Source organism: Dromiciops gliroides, chromosome 3 (genome assembly GCF_019393635.1).
Source record: "Dromiciops gliroides isolate mDroGli1 chromosome 3, mDroGli1.pri, whole genome shotgun sequence".
Taxonomy (NCBI): domain Eukaryota; kingdom Metazoa; phylum Chordata; class Mammalia; order Microbiotheria; family Microbiotheriidae; genus Dromiciops; species Dromiciops gliroides.
Window position 1 is genome coordinate 535,845,379 of NC_057863.1, and position 15,117 is coordinate 535,860,495.

Consider the following 15,117-nt stretch of genomic DNA (forward strand, 5'->3'; position numbering starts at 1 on the left):
TGTTTATATATTCCTGTATGCATACACACGTGTATATATCTATGCATGCACACATATATGTATACATACAAACAAACATACTTTTTTTTTTCCTTTTTTGATCAGGACGTATAATTTCCTTGATGTGGCCATAAGCGGGGAAAAGACCTGCTACCAAAGCTGATTTGCAATTCCTCTATGATGAGCAGTCATAGACTGTTTCCTGGGACATAGACAAATTGGTGACTTGCTTCTGGTCTCACAGCTAGTATGTATCAGACCTGAAGTCTTCCTGATCAGATCCAAGACTTACCCTCTATCCGCTGTACAACATTACTTCTCATAATTTTATTATTATTAATAATACCAATATTTTACATTTCCATAGTTGTTCTTAATAGAATTCTTTCCTTACAACATTTCAGTGAGGTAGTTTTTGAAGGAGTTATTAATCCCCATTTTGCAGGTGAGGAAATTGAGGCTTATGTAGTTGAAGCTTTCTTAGTAACATAGTTATTAAGTGGTAAAGATAGGGCTCAAACTCAGTTCTTTTGGTTCCCAGCCCATTACACCATGTTGTTTCCTTAGTTTTATGTGTGTGTGTGTGTGGGGGGGGTGTGTGGGTGGATGTATATCTGAAAGAGAGAGATAGGGATCGGGATAGATACAGATAGAGATATAGAAGTAGATTTTTTTTAACCTATGCCTAGTTGTATAAACTAGTTTGTACAGACTCCTCCTGAGAATGGTGATAATAGATGATGTTTATTTAGTGCTTACTAAATATTGTACTAAACACTTTAAAATTATTATCTCATTTGATCCTCACAATAACCCTGGGAGGTAGATATGATTATTATCCCCATTTTACAGATAAGGAAACTGAGGCAAACAGAGGTTAAGTGACTTGCCCAAGATCACACAGCTAGTAAGTGTCTGAGGCTGGATTTGAGCTCAAGTCTTCCTGACTTTATGCCTTAACCAGATGCATTTGGAGACTTCCTTTTGGAATAGGCTTGCACAATTTGGATGCCATTCCAGGTACCTAACTGTTATTGATAAAGTTGTTCATGGGCCGACTCCTTCCCAACTTCCCTTTTCCCAGGTTTATTTGAATGTAAGGAGAGGCAGCACCTGTGGTGACTAAGGAGCCACCTGCATTCAAGTCACACTTCTGACTTATGCAGGCTGAGTATATAAACACACACACACACACACACACACACACACACACAAACACACATATACATATATGAAAAAGGGAGAAAAGGCATTATGATTACACTTGACACTGTATGGGGATATATAAAAATATAAGATGCTCGGGCCCTTCCCTCAAGAATGTGCTTAAACTGACACATGAGACAATTGCTGCAATACCAGAGTACATTTGGGTAATACTCCATTTTGTGCTGCTGCTAGAGAAGTTGAGAGACAAATGAGAGTGTAGGTTGGAGTAGTGGGGGGGTGAGGGTAGGAGGCAAGACCTGGGTTGAGGCCTTGAAACATTTATATTGGGTTTTATTTGGAATGCTTAATATTGGGAGGGAGGACAGCTTTGAGGAAGTGAGAGGTGACTGTAATATAAACAGAGACAGAAAGGTAGGAATTTAAAAAGATGGATATAGGCCCATGAAAAGACTGGCATAACTACTGACAATCTGAAAAAAACTAATCAAAATAAATGATTGCTTTAAAATAGAAATAGTTGTAATGTATCCCCTCAGGTGGGCTCTCACTGCTGCTTGGTAATCATTCCAGTCTACTCTTATTACATCTATATTTCATTTCCCACAGTTATGTTTTCTAACCCTTTTCTCTCTACTAAAGATCCCATCTGTACCTCTTTGCCAACACACACACACACACACACACACACACACACACACTCACTCCCTTAGAGCAGCTAACAGCTTCCTCCTCAATGGTTTTTCCAAATTTCTCATCCTTATCACTCCTCTCCTATCTCAGAGAAATAAATAATCCCTACCCACCCTTGTTAAGGCTAACCCCTCACTCTGTAACTTTGGTTCCATCATCCCTTTCTGTCTTACATTATTAGTCTTTCCTTCCCTTCTGGCTCCTTCCATCAGCCTAAATACTTGCTCAGGTCTCTCTTATCCTCAAAAATCCTCTTGATTTTGTACCACCTCAAGCTATCATCTTATTTTTTTCTTCTCATCCTTTATATGCCTTTACTACTTTCTCTCTCAGCATCTCCTTGCAATCTGGCTTCTGTCCCATGGAACCAGTCCCTCAAGTGTTACCAGTGACTTCCAAATCGCCAAATCCAAAGTCCTTCACTCATTTCTTATACTTCTTGTCCTCTAAGAATCATTTGATATTGCTGACCTTTCCTTTTTTTTTCAGTTACTCGCTTCTCCCTTAGTTTCTACAAAACTACAACCTCCAAATTCTCTTCTAACCACTCTAAGCATTTCTTGTTGGTGGGGAGTCAGTGAAGAGATGGATTTACCTGGAGTTGAAAGGTCCACATGAGACAGCAGTAGATTATGATTATGGAGTAATTTTCTAGATTATGGTATGCCCTCAATGCTGAAGCTTGTACTTGATCCAGGAGGCTTCGGAAGGATGTTATTCATGAATCAGTGGATTAACATGATGGTTCTGGCCACAGTTTGGGCCTCCGTTAACTACAAACTTATTGGAAGTAGGGGTATAGGGAGGTAGTCCTAAACCTTTGCTAGTTAGTTGTCAATTACAAAAATGTCCTAGAGGCTGTTGGTGGCATAGTAGTTAGACCTCAGCCTGGAATGAGGAAGACTAGCCCAGATAACTTACTCTGTATGACCACGGGCAAGGCACTTAACATCTGTTTGCCTTAGTTTCCACAACTGAAAATGAGAAGAATAATAGCACCTGCCTCCTAGGGGTGTCATGAGGATCAAATGAGACACATACACATACATACGCATACACGTACACATATATATATACATATACACACAAATATTAATTGACTGACTCTGAGGATGAAATAGTTCTATGGAAGTAAAAATGGACCCAGTTCCAGTGAAAAGGAAACTAGCTGGTCAATTTGATGTAGTCATGAGATCATCCATTTGCTAGCCAGTATAAATTTTTGTTTCATTTAAGCTGGTTTATTTCAATCTAGTAAACACTTATTAAATACCTACTGTATGCAGAATGCTATTCTAGATTCAGAGGGAAGAGAACAAAATGTTTTGATGATACACTATCTCTGCTTTCCTAGATTTTATACTCTAATAGAAGCATAAGATACACATGCATACATGTATATACATGCATACATATGTATATCGGTGTATATACATATATATACACGTGCATATATACATATTTTGTATATACACATACATGTATATGTGTATGTAGAGGGACAGAGACAGACAGAAAGAAAGACAGAGAGAGACAGAGACAGAGAAGAAAGTTGTCCTTGGAGTTAAGTGCTGTATACTAGGCTCACCTTTAACTGGTACTGGCTGGATAATTCCAAGAATGTTGTTTAATCCCACAATGCCTTCAGGTAACTTTCTAATTTGCTTATTTGCATCGGTGGAGGAAATTTCCTAGTTAGGGATTACACAACTAATGAAATTACAGGTCTTCTTGCTCCTCCCTTCTCCCACCTCAACCCCTCCCCAAATCCCACTACAAAGAAGTGGCTTAAACAGTGCTGTGTTTGTCAGGTGCTTTGTAGTCATGGCCACCAGATTATATAATATGGAATAAACATTTGCAGAGGGATAATACTGAACTGGATGTTATGTAGACAGAAGTGAATTGGCAGAAAAACAACAAGAAGCATATATTCCTTACCTTTTTACCAGCCATCACCAAGGAAACTTCGCATGAGGGAAAGTATGGTGTAAAGGGATACACTTGGAGTCAGACAAGACCTAGGGTCTATATTTGTGTAACCTAGGGATGATCATGCTCTCAGCCTCTGTAAGGTAAAGATAATACCCATAGTACCTATTTTGCATGGTGATTTTGAGGCTCAAATAATACGTGTAAAGTTCTCTGCAGAACTTTAAAACGCTATATGGATGTCAGCTTTTATTAGTGTGCAGTATAGAACATAAGATCCCTGGAGGCACCTGCCCACCAAGGGTTTGTCTTTCAGGTTTATTTATTCACTCCCCCTATGAAAAACAACACTCTATGTTCATCACTTCATGTCCTTAGAGCCAGAGTGGGTTTAGTGCCTACCTAAGCCCCTGTGCTTCCCCCCACCTATCTTCTTAGGAGCTCCTGCTGTGATTTCTCCCATTAGATTGTAAGTTCCTTGAGGGCAGAGACTGTCTTTTGCCTCTGTTTATATTCCCAGTGCTGAGCACAGTGTCTAGCACGTGATGGATGCTTAATACATGTTTATTGAAAATGTGTAGCTCATCTCTACCAATGACCTATTGTGTACAAAGAGGAGGAAATGTGGCCAGGCCCCCCCAACTCCCCAGGCTGTCAGTCTACCACCTCAGTGCCTCTGATCAGCACCTCCCCTTCCCCTGGTCACAAGGCCCCCCATTGGGCAGGGCTACTGATGTCTCCTGGCTGAAGAGGAGGAGGAGGAGAAAGGCCACATGATCTCATTGAAGGCTTTCCCAGGCATGGATTTTGTTGTTGTTGTTGACATTTTTTTGCAGTGGATTATGGAAGTGTTCGTGTCTGACTAAAGCACCATTCAGAGCGTCCTCCCCTGGGCTCCCATTGCTTTGGGGCCTCTCTTCTTGTAGCTGCCCTGGGATCGATCCCTTGTTCCTTGTCCCCAGATTAGTGTCAAAGCTTTAGGTCAAATGTTTAATGAAGTTATATTTATTTTTCTCCCAGAGATGATGCAAACCTGCCCCCTCTTCCTGGGTAGTTGCCATGTAAGTCAAGGCAAGTCAAGCCTAGAGGCATATCTGCAAATGGTGTAGATGCGTGTAGATAACTGCGGTTACCTTTCACCTGATGAAATATCGGACGTGAACATTTATAAACTATTTTCCGCTTTACAAAAAAAGAAAATGAGGGGCAGCTAGGTGGCGCAGTGAATAAAGCACCGGGCCTGGATTCAGGAGTACCTGAGTTCAAATCTAGCCTCAGACACTTGACACTTACTAGCAGTGTGGCCCTGGGCAAGTCACTTAACTCCCATTGCCCAGCAAAAAAAAAAAAAAAAAAAAAAAAGAAAATGTGTATTGACTTTATTGACTTACAGACTGACTGATACAACCAGTTTGGGAGCTATATGAGAAGAGCATGTAGGGAACAAGCCATATAACATAAAAAAGAACATCATCCATTGAGAAAGGAGATAGGGGCTTCAGGAAGAGGTAGCAGACTGCAAAACTGGAAATAGGAACTTATCTCACCTTCAGTTCTGTATCCTGATAGCACCAGATCCAGTCTGACTTCTAGAGAGAGACACTAGAGGGGGGAAAAAGAAGCTATTTAAGTGAGAGACTACAGGTTTGGAGTAGGCTCTGGGGAAAAATAGGAAGTGGCTTAAAGCATCTCTTAGGAAGCAGCTTTCCATTTAAGAACCTTGTTAATGAACTGCAGGCAGAGCTCTCCACCTCTCCCTCAAATGCTTGGAGCACATCACAGAAGCTACCTTGGCCCCAGCTCCAGAGCCTGGACCAGCTCCGGTGACCCATCACAGGTAATATGTGGCAGGCACCTTCCAGCTCAAGAGTCCCCAGACTCTTCAATTTATTTGAACAAACATTTATTAAGTATTTCCTCCCATTGACTCACAAAGAGATGCAAAAAGCACCATGTTCTGGTCACATATACTGGTTGTTTATTTGGAACAAAATGGGAAGCTGCATCCACCATGAAAGTACTTCAGGTATCCTCCCAACTGAGGGGCACATGAAGCAACTTTGCTCGCCACAGCAGCTTGGAGTAGAGAAAACAGCCCTGGATTTGGAGTCAGATGGCCAGGGTTCAAAGGGGAACTTTGCTACTTTCTTCCTATATGTCCTTGGGCAAGTCATTTAAGCTCTTCGGGCCTTTGTTTCCTTATATATAAAATGAGAGGGTGAGATTTTTGGCCTCCAAGGGTCCTTCTCCACCAAAATTTATAATCCTATTCTCTACTTGGTACAGTAGATAGAGTACCCAGTCTGGAGTTAGGAAGATTTGAGGTTAAACATGGCCCCAGAGATCACTGGCTGAGGAGGTCACTTAACCTCTCTCTGCCTCAGTTTCCTCATCTATAAAATGGGGGTGATAACAGCACCTATCTCCCAGGGATGTGATAAAGATAAAATGAGATAATAATTGTAAAGTACCTGATACATAGTTGTTAGTTATTATTATTTCCATAGTTCTCAAACTTTCTGGTTTCAAAATTTATCACAGCACCCTCTCAACTTTTATTTGTATGTGTGTGTTATATCTTTCCATATTTACCACATTAGAATTTAAAACTACTTAGTATTATTATGAAAATAGTTTTGACCTTTCAGACCCCCTGAAAAGCTCTTGGGTACCCCCTGGACCACTCTTTGTTCTATATAGTTATATGATGCTCAAAATTATTTACACAAGATTTTTCCTCAAAGTACTTAATCTTGGGAAGCATTCATTCTTCTTATATGTGATCATACTTGATACCCAAGTCACATTCTTAACAAAATTGATTTTGCTTTTCTTCTTGTTTCCCAAGTCTTTAAGCTTTGAAATTGGCTTAGATGCATTGGATATGTGGATATTATATATTCCTAACATTCAGTTAGCTTCATTAAGTTCTCACTGTGTTCAGAGCACTGTGCTAGGCTCTAAGAGAAATAAAAAAATTATCCCTGCCCTCATGGAGCTCACAGTCTAATAGGATCAGCTAACTCTCAATTGTATATAAAGGCATTGACTGCAAATCAAAGGGGAAGGTGAACTTATTGTTATAACCCAAATATTGTATCTAAAGACTTGGGTCAGGCTTAATTTAAATGGTCAGAGGTGGTACAACAAAAAGAATCCTAGATTCGATATCAGAGAACCGAGACCTTGTCAAACTGTTTACCTATCTGGCCCCTGGTTTTCTCATTTCTAAAATGAAGGGTTTAAACTAGTTGACCTCAAAGGCTCTCTTTACAATCTGTGATCCTATGATGCTGTGATCCTGTGATCCTGAGAGTTTATTTGTTCTCTCTTCTGTGTTTTCTATCTCAGAAAAGCATGCTTAGTTTGGAAAATGCAAACCAGCCTCTGTGGCAACAGCTGCCAAATTTATAACTTATTCCTTCGGATCATTCACTTCATTGAATACAAGATAGCATATGCATCATCTTTATAAAGATCCTTTCATCCGTCCCATTCTTACTTGCTATTCTAAGTGGAGTTATAGAAAACTGATCTATAATTTTTCTTATCATTAGATTTCATGGAAGGGGAGTAGTGAAGGGTAGCTAGTGAAGAACCTTTCATAAGGAACTCCAGCTCTTGAATCAAGAGGATTAATTCAGTTCTGAATTAATTATTGCCTGACCACAAATAGAAAAGAATTAGGTTTTCCTCCAGCTGGCTAGCAGAGTTATGTCTTTCCCCTTGAGTTCCGGGTATTTAAAAAAAAATAATGTTTGGGGGGCAGCTAGGTGGCACAGTGGATAAAGCACTGGTCCTGGATTCAGGAGGACCTGAGTTCAAATCTGGCCTCAGACACTTGACACTTCTTAGCTGTGTGACCCTGGGCAATTCACAACCCTCATTGCCCCTGCAATAAATAAATAAATAAATAAATAAACAAACAAACCGTTAGATACATAGATAGATAAATGAATGAATAAATAAGTATATAAGTAAGTAAATAAATAAATAAATAAAGTTTGGTATGGTTCATGTATAGGGTCTCCTGTATAAGAACTTAAAAGTATCTCTTCTAGAATGAATGCTTAATGTTCAAATTGGAAATCAAACATAGGGTAACTATTCCCTCTACTACAAAAGAAAGAAAACTTTCTCATAAAGCACTTGTTACCAATTAATCAAAAGCAAAACAAAATAGTTCATCATATCAGTGATAACCTCTTGAAAGGCTAAAGTCGCTTCGTGGCAGTGCAGAATACAGTTTTCACTTTCATTTCAGACTTGTACTGAAAAACTCCCAAGGTCTAGATCTCTTCACCATCCAAAACATGACTTATACTTCCTTAGTCCTTTCAACCATACTGTCTGTCTGGTGGCAGAGACATTCCTCAGAAGCAGTGAAGTTGGAGGAAATATCTCCCACTAGGCATCCAACACAAGTTCAGGAACCCGGGAACTCTCAGATTCCTGAGGTAGAGCCAAGGGTAGAAACACCCACCTCTCAAGATTATAGTTAGGCTATGTATACTCGGGGGAAAAAAAACCAAAAAACAAAACAGAACAGGCATCTGCAGAACTTGAGATCCAGTCTCAGGCTCACCTAGACAACAAACACCTGTTCTTATCACTTTATTCAGCAGTTGTTGCAAGGGGAGGTGGAGTAGTGAAACCCTCAACCCCCTTCCTGGAAGTCCAACGGAGAGGTTAACTCAGAGAGTTTAGATATACAAGAGGAAAGAGCATTTCTTCTTCCTTCTTTTATAATGGGTGGCTTTTCCTGGATCAGTCACGAATCATTTTTGACGTACTATTCCTCCATCAACTGAAAGCTACTGGTCACCCATGTCCTTTACCAAGACACCAGAATATGCATGTATCCTACCATAAGTGGCCAGACCACATGCCCAGCTTCAAAGAACATGATCCAGTATGACCTCTGCTACATACAAAAATTATTATTCAAGAAATTTAATTTATAAGCTTCATGAATTGCTATCTGTTGTGATTTTGTCAGGTACCTTTGGTGGCAATCCTTTTATCTTGAAAACACAAAAGATACTGAGTTAATTAGAAACAGTCTGCTTCTAAAACTGACAAAGATACACACTACCCTGACATATTTGTTTTTGAAGGTTTTTAATTCTATTTTTGTGTTAGGAATTGAGTCCTTTATACTAAAATCTGGGCTAATAATGTAAAATGTCTGAAGCTCATGAAAATTAGGCTAATTCAAACAATGCAAAATGTACACAAAAATAAAAATATGTCAAAGTGGTAGCATTAAGAGAATGGCAGACTTAAAGCAACAAAAACACAATTTAAAATATTCACATTATTTTACATTGGGACCAGATGCCAAACCATTCATGTTTCCTTTGCTCTTCCTTTGTTGTTCTTGCTACAGATAGTAACATAGTTATTTGGCAAACTGATTCTTATTCTAGCCTATGTAATCATCCTCTCCTTTTAATGATAAATTCCTTGAGAACAAAGATTGTATCTTCCTATATGTTTTCTCCCCCCACCCCTTTCGGGGCACGAAGGTTAAGTGACTTGCCCAAGGTCACACAGCTAGTGTCAAGTATCTGAGGCTGGACCTGAACTCAGGTCCTCCTGAATCCAGGGCCTGTGCCTTATCCACTGTGCCACCTAGCTGCCCTTCCTATATGTTCTCAACAAAGAGCAATGAATAAATATAGAAAATTAAATTAACATACTTCTAACTGCAAAAAAATAGCAATAAATTGAAAGGCAGAATCTTAAGCTCAGTGATCAGCTCTTTAACACCTGTATAGACTCTCTTAATAAAAAGTCTGGAGAGACAGTTTCCTGAAGAGAGATTAACATTAAGTGTTAGAGTCCTAACTCGAACCCAGGTCTTTTTGACTCTTGAATTTAGCATTCTATGCGCTATGCTGCTTGACTTCTCAAATTTTAAATATTCAGAATGAAAACATTTTTCCTTGCTTATAGTAAATGTGTAGTGTTTCATAATTGAACTGTTTTTCTCTCTGTTACCTCCTACCTCTCAATTGATAATTACTGACTCTGAACTCCTGTAACACTGTCTAGAGTACTAATTGCATTTGTGTTGTTTAACTGTCCATATGCCTTGTCTCTCTAGACTGTAAACTCTTTGAGAACAGAACTCATGGACCAGAACACCATATGGATTTGGGGTTTATATGGTCAGCTTTTGGAATCTGACTCAGTTTCCCCCTCTGGTCCATTACTCCTACCCTATAGTTTACTCAGGAGAAATCTCCAAAATCCTAGGTTCATGTCTAAGTTTTCTGAAATGTAGGTGAGGGACCCAACTCCCATTCATACCTTTAATATGCAAGGTGGGCATTTGGTACAAGACAACCTTTATTTTATCCATCATAGGGTGCATGACACAAAAGGCTTACAAGTGCCCATGCAGAAATACAGAAAAATAAAATACTCCAATAACCCATGAGATTTACCCCAAGGTAATCTGATTATACTGATTGAGAACTTTCTTCATCAACCTACTCACCCACATCTCTTTACAAGGGCAAGAATTAAGTCTTAGATTTCTTAGTATTGATACATACATAGATAGAAAGATAGTTGGATGGAGAGATCAACAGATGGACGGATGGACAGATGGACGGATGGACGGACTGACGGATGGATGGATGGATGGATGGATGGATGGATGGATGGATGGATGGATGGATGGAGAAATAAAACACTTATTAAGAACTTAAATGTACCTGGCACTGTTTATCACCAGAGATTCAAATACAAGCAAATAAGACAGTCTCTACTTTCAAGAAGCTTACAAAAATGAATGGGAGCTGGAGCAAGTACAAGACTCTACTGGTTAAAGGGGAGAGAAACTGGGCATGTGATTTTACCTGATAGTGAATTAAGCTTGGTAATCCCAGCTAAGGACTCACTAATCAGGAGAGTGGGAACCATTACATTGTTGATTATACTTTGCAGATAAATTATGCTTAATAAATGTTTGTCAATTGCAGAGGTCAGCAAACACAAACCACAGTGTACGGAGCACTATGCTAAAAGTGCTGGGGGAAAGTTTAAAAATGCATAGCCCTTGCCCTCATGGAACTTAGGTATTATAGCTATTTTTTCTAGTTACTGAGCCCCTTCCTGGACCATATTATAACATAAACACATTGGAGAGATGCAAAAACAACACTAGGTGTGAGGGGGAGGGAGGTGATTAGCAATCAGAGCATCCATTTTCCTAAAGGAGCTAGCATTTGAATTGGGCTTTAAAGGATAGGTAGAAATTCATTGCGCTAGGAGAAGGGCGAAGGGCATTCCAGACATAGGGAACAACCTGAGCAAATAAATGCAAGGAGACAGGAGAATCTAGGATGTGTGAGGGAATGGAGTTGTCCAGTTTGTAGAAGGAATATAATATGAAATAATTTTGGAATAGTAGGATAGCACCAGATTTTAAAACTCCTTATATTGTAAACTAAGAATTATGAATTTTATTGGGGGGGGGGGTTATTGGGAGCCAGTGATGATTTTTGAGTAGAGAAGCGATGTGACTAGATGTGTTCATAGGAAAGTTATTCTGGCAGTATATGAAGGATGAATCAGAGCAAGGGGGAAGGGGAAACAGGACTACCTATAAGGAGGATACTTCAGTAGTCTGGCCAGGTGATAATGAGAGCCTTAGGAGGGTGGAGGCAGTGGGAATAAAGAGGGAACTGAATAAAGAGATAGCAGTTTCAGCAGGTTAATTGTGGTTCTTTATAAGGAACTTTTACCACATTCTTTGAGGAGGTTTAGTAAAATAAGACATTTAAATCACTTGAGCCAAGTGTATTACAAGCATTTTTTCCCAGCAATTAATCGTAATATAGCACTGTTTACAAACAGGTTGTATCTATAAACGCTGGACCACCAATTAAGAGGTGAAAGGAAGCATTTATTTGCATTGCAATTTTCTGAATTCTTTGAGCACTAACTGATTGGATGAAATGGTCTCTTTCATCCTTCAAAATAATATGTAGAAACCTCTGGAAGCACCATAAGATGGTGTCTCTAATACAATCATTGCTTTGTTGAAACCTATTTAAAATTTACATGAATGTCGCTTCAAATTTTGTGTTCCATAAAAACTTGACTAAAGTCTATTTATTAGGGCCAGGGAGTGGACTTGTTCTTTCATTGGTATAAGGAACTCCCAAGTTAGGGAACTCACATTACCAATGCAGGCATCTCACCACCTTGTCACCTATAGCCTCATAGAGTTGTTCAGAACTCTAAGTGATTAATTAACCCTGGGACTTTCCCAGGGTCACAGCTAGTATGATTCAGAGTCAACACTTGAACCCCAGGTTTTCCTGACTGGGGCCAGTTCTCTATCTACACTCTTTCTAAAATGAGAAATTATAATCCATTGGTCATGATTGTATTTTTGATCTTTGTCAAGTTGGTATTTAGCTAAGCAGTATGCTAGAGATATGGTCTCATGTTGTAGATAAAGCAATCAGCACAGTGCCCAGCACATGGTAGGCATTTTAACAAATGTTTGTTCTTTGCCTCTTTCTCTAGATAAAAGGAGTTTCCAGATTTGGAGTCAGGAAGACCTGGGTTCTAATCCTTCTTCTGACATTTCCTATTTGTGGAATTTTTTTTTTGAAAAAGAGCTCTCTGAGTGAGCCTCAGTTTCCTCTGAAAAAGAGATAATCACATCCTTGATACCCACCCCACAGGATTATTGTAAGACTCATATGAATTAATGTAGGCAACATTCTTTTCAAATTTTGAAGAGCTCTAGAAATGTCAGTAATTATTAAAGGGTTTTGTTGTGTTTTTAAATTAAAAAAAAACATTAAAACCAAAAAATAATTAACTTTTCTATCTGATTTTTTTTAAAAATGGCAATTTCCTTTTAAAGCACTGATTTTTTTTTAACCTTCAACTTGACTGCAGTTTATCTGATTGTTTCCTGCTTTGTTGTGGTTCAGTCATTTTTTTCAGTCACGTCCAACTTTTCATGACCCCATTTGGGATTTTCTTGGTAAAGATATTGGAGTAGCTTCCTATTTCCTTCTCTAGCTCATTTTACAGATGAGGAAACTGAGGTAAACAAGGTTAAGTGACTTGCCCAGGGTCACATTGCTAGTAAATGTCTGAGGCCATATTTGAACTTAGGTCTTCCTGACTTAAGGCCCCAGGCACTCAATCCACTGCACCACCCAGATGCCTTTTATTGCTATGTATATCAGACCAAGCACAGGACAGGACTGAAAATGTTCTAGTCTTCCCTAGGAGTGCCCTGGTTTGGACCATCTGTGATTCCTGCCTGGCCCCAGTGATCCTGTGGTGGGAGCAGATCATGCTGAGCTTCCTAGGGAAGTCTTTGAACACTGGACTTAGGAACATAAAATTGGACAGTTTTCACCAGATTGAAGTTGACCACATGAATGTGATCATGTAGCTAAATGGCATTTCAAAGAATTAGACTCTGCTTTCCTCTTTAGTTCTACTTCTACCTCCATTACTATCTCCATTTCAAAACATGAGGTCCTTGGTCCTTTACATGTTGCCAGTTGGCATTGGCATGGTGGCATTCATTCCTGTAGCATTTTATAGGAATTGGAGAAAAATTCTACACAATCGCATGATCAGTGCTCCTAATTTCATTTCTGTTTGTTCATTATGAAGGGAGGAAAATAGGGATTTATGACCCCAAATGTCCAATTAAAAGAAACACTAGAACTTCCCCCCGCCCCCCAATGGACAAGGAATATGCACATATCCCAGTAGACTGTATGAAGTCCAGAATCTCCTTGGCATCTAACATCATTAGTCAGAAAACTGCTTATTTGACTGTGGTAGTCATTGCCCTCAGTATCCATCATAAGAACTTAAAATGATTGCTTTCACAGTTGCTGTTGTCTGCTGCTTAGTTATAAGCAAAGTGGGTCAGAGAGGGTGTCTGCATGTATGGTGTGGTTTCTGGAAGAAATTCACCACATAATGTAACAAGGAAGTCTATTGGGCCTTGCTGAACCACAGGAATTTTTACTAGGATAAATGAACCATAAATTCTGTTTTTGTCTTGACTCTTTGCCTTAAGAGTTCCACTAGCACTTCTCTGAGAGTTTGGATTATGTTATATATTTGAGTCCGCTGAGATGTGCAACTCTTGCTTCCTATGTATGTGATCATATAACGCCTGTCATTCTAACGCCTGGGGGGTTTTGACAGGTTTGCTAGTTCTCTATCTATATTTCACAAATAAGAAAATTGAGATTAGGAGAGGATAAATCAAAGAGCAACTGGGTTCACACAGACGTGTCCAGATCATTCATGAAAAGCCAACTCTGCAGCAATTGGGAAGGGCAGGCAGAGTCATAACTAAGGTGTGATAACTTGCGCTGTATCCTAATCAGTGAATTTAGAGGGTATTGACATCACTTGTATTCCTTGAGCAGAATTGAAGCAGCAGAGCTTAACTCCAAGTTATCAAGAATTAGTTAAAATAGGATTCTAGAGAGTGTTGAGTTTAGTGTGAATTCCTCCCCAACCCTGCTTTCTCTGCTTTCTTTATTCCTCTATTCCAGGCCCCCTCAGAAGCCTCCTTGAGCAGGTCCTGGGGCTAATTCATTAGTCCTAGTATACTTCCAGTAACCCCTCTGCTGCTTTCCTCAAGTTTTTGTATGTTAAGAAACCTTGAGTGTAATGGCGCCTTTGGGGTATGCCCAGATAACCCACAGGCAATGTTTTAGGATGCAGAGTAGCTCACATTGTTCCCAACATCATTGTTCTTATGATTTAGCGTTCAAAGGGACCTTGCATAACAATCTAGTTTTGCCTCTTCATGCTACAAATGAGGAAAATGAAGCCTAAAAAAAGTCAGGTGACTTGCCCAAAGTCCTTTCATCAACATCATCCTGGCTTCCTATCTAAGGCTTAGAACGAAGTTTAGGGCATTGCTTGCCTCAGGTGTAGTTTGTAGTGTTGGCCCCAAACAGAAAAATTCTTGTTTATGATAGTGATTGGGGAGAAGTGCTTAAGAAGATGTGAATTATCTAAATGATGCCTGTGTACTCTAAACTAGCAACTTCAAATGGCTTCTTTTTTCTATTTTAACAAGAATCTCTTGGTTTAGACTCCTTTATCTAACTTGCCTCAGCATGCTAACACTTTGCCTGTTTCCTTTAAGGCAGAAAAATATGAAAGATACAGAAAACAGGAGTAGTAATGTTGAATGGTGATATTTTAATTTACAATGGCTAATACCTTGGACTTGGAACCTCATGTTTTCATTTCCAGTTAAATCCCATACCACCCCACATTGCAACATTGAAAGAGGGGTGATTT

At 39.4% G+C, this 15,117-nt stretch overlaps 1 protein-coding gene across 22 annotated transcripts in view; it reads left to right on the forward strand.

The window, feature by feature from the left end:
• The window catches only part of NCAM1 (neural cell adhesion molecule 1), a 451,266-nt gene that overhangs the window by 281,204 nt on the left and 154,945 nt on the right, over positions 1 to 15,117 (forward strand). The window lies entirely within an intron of this gene.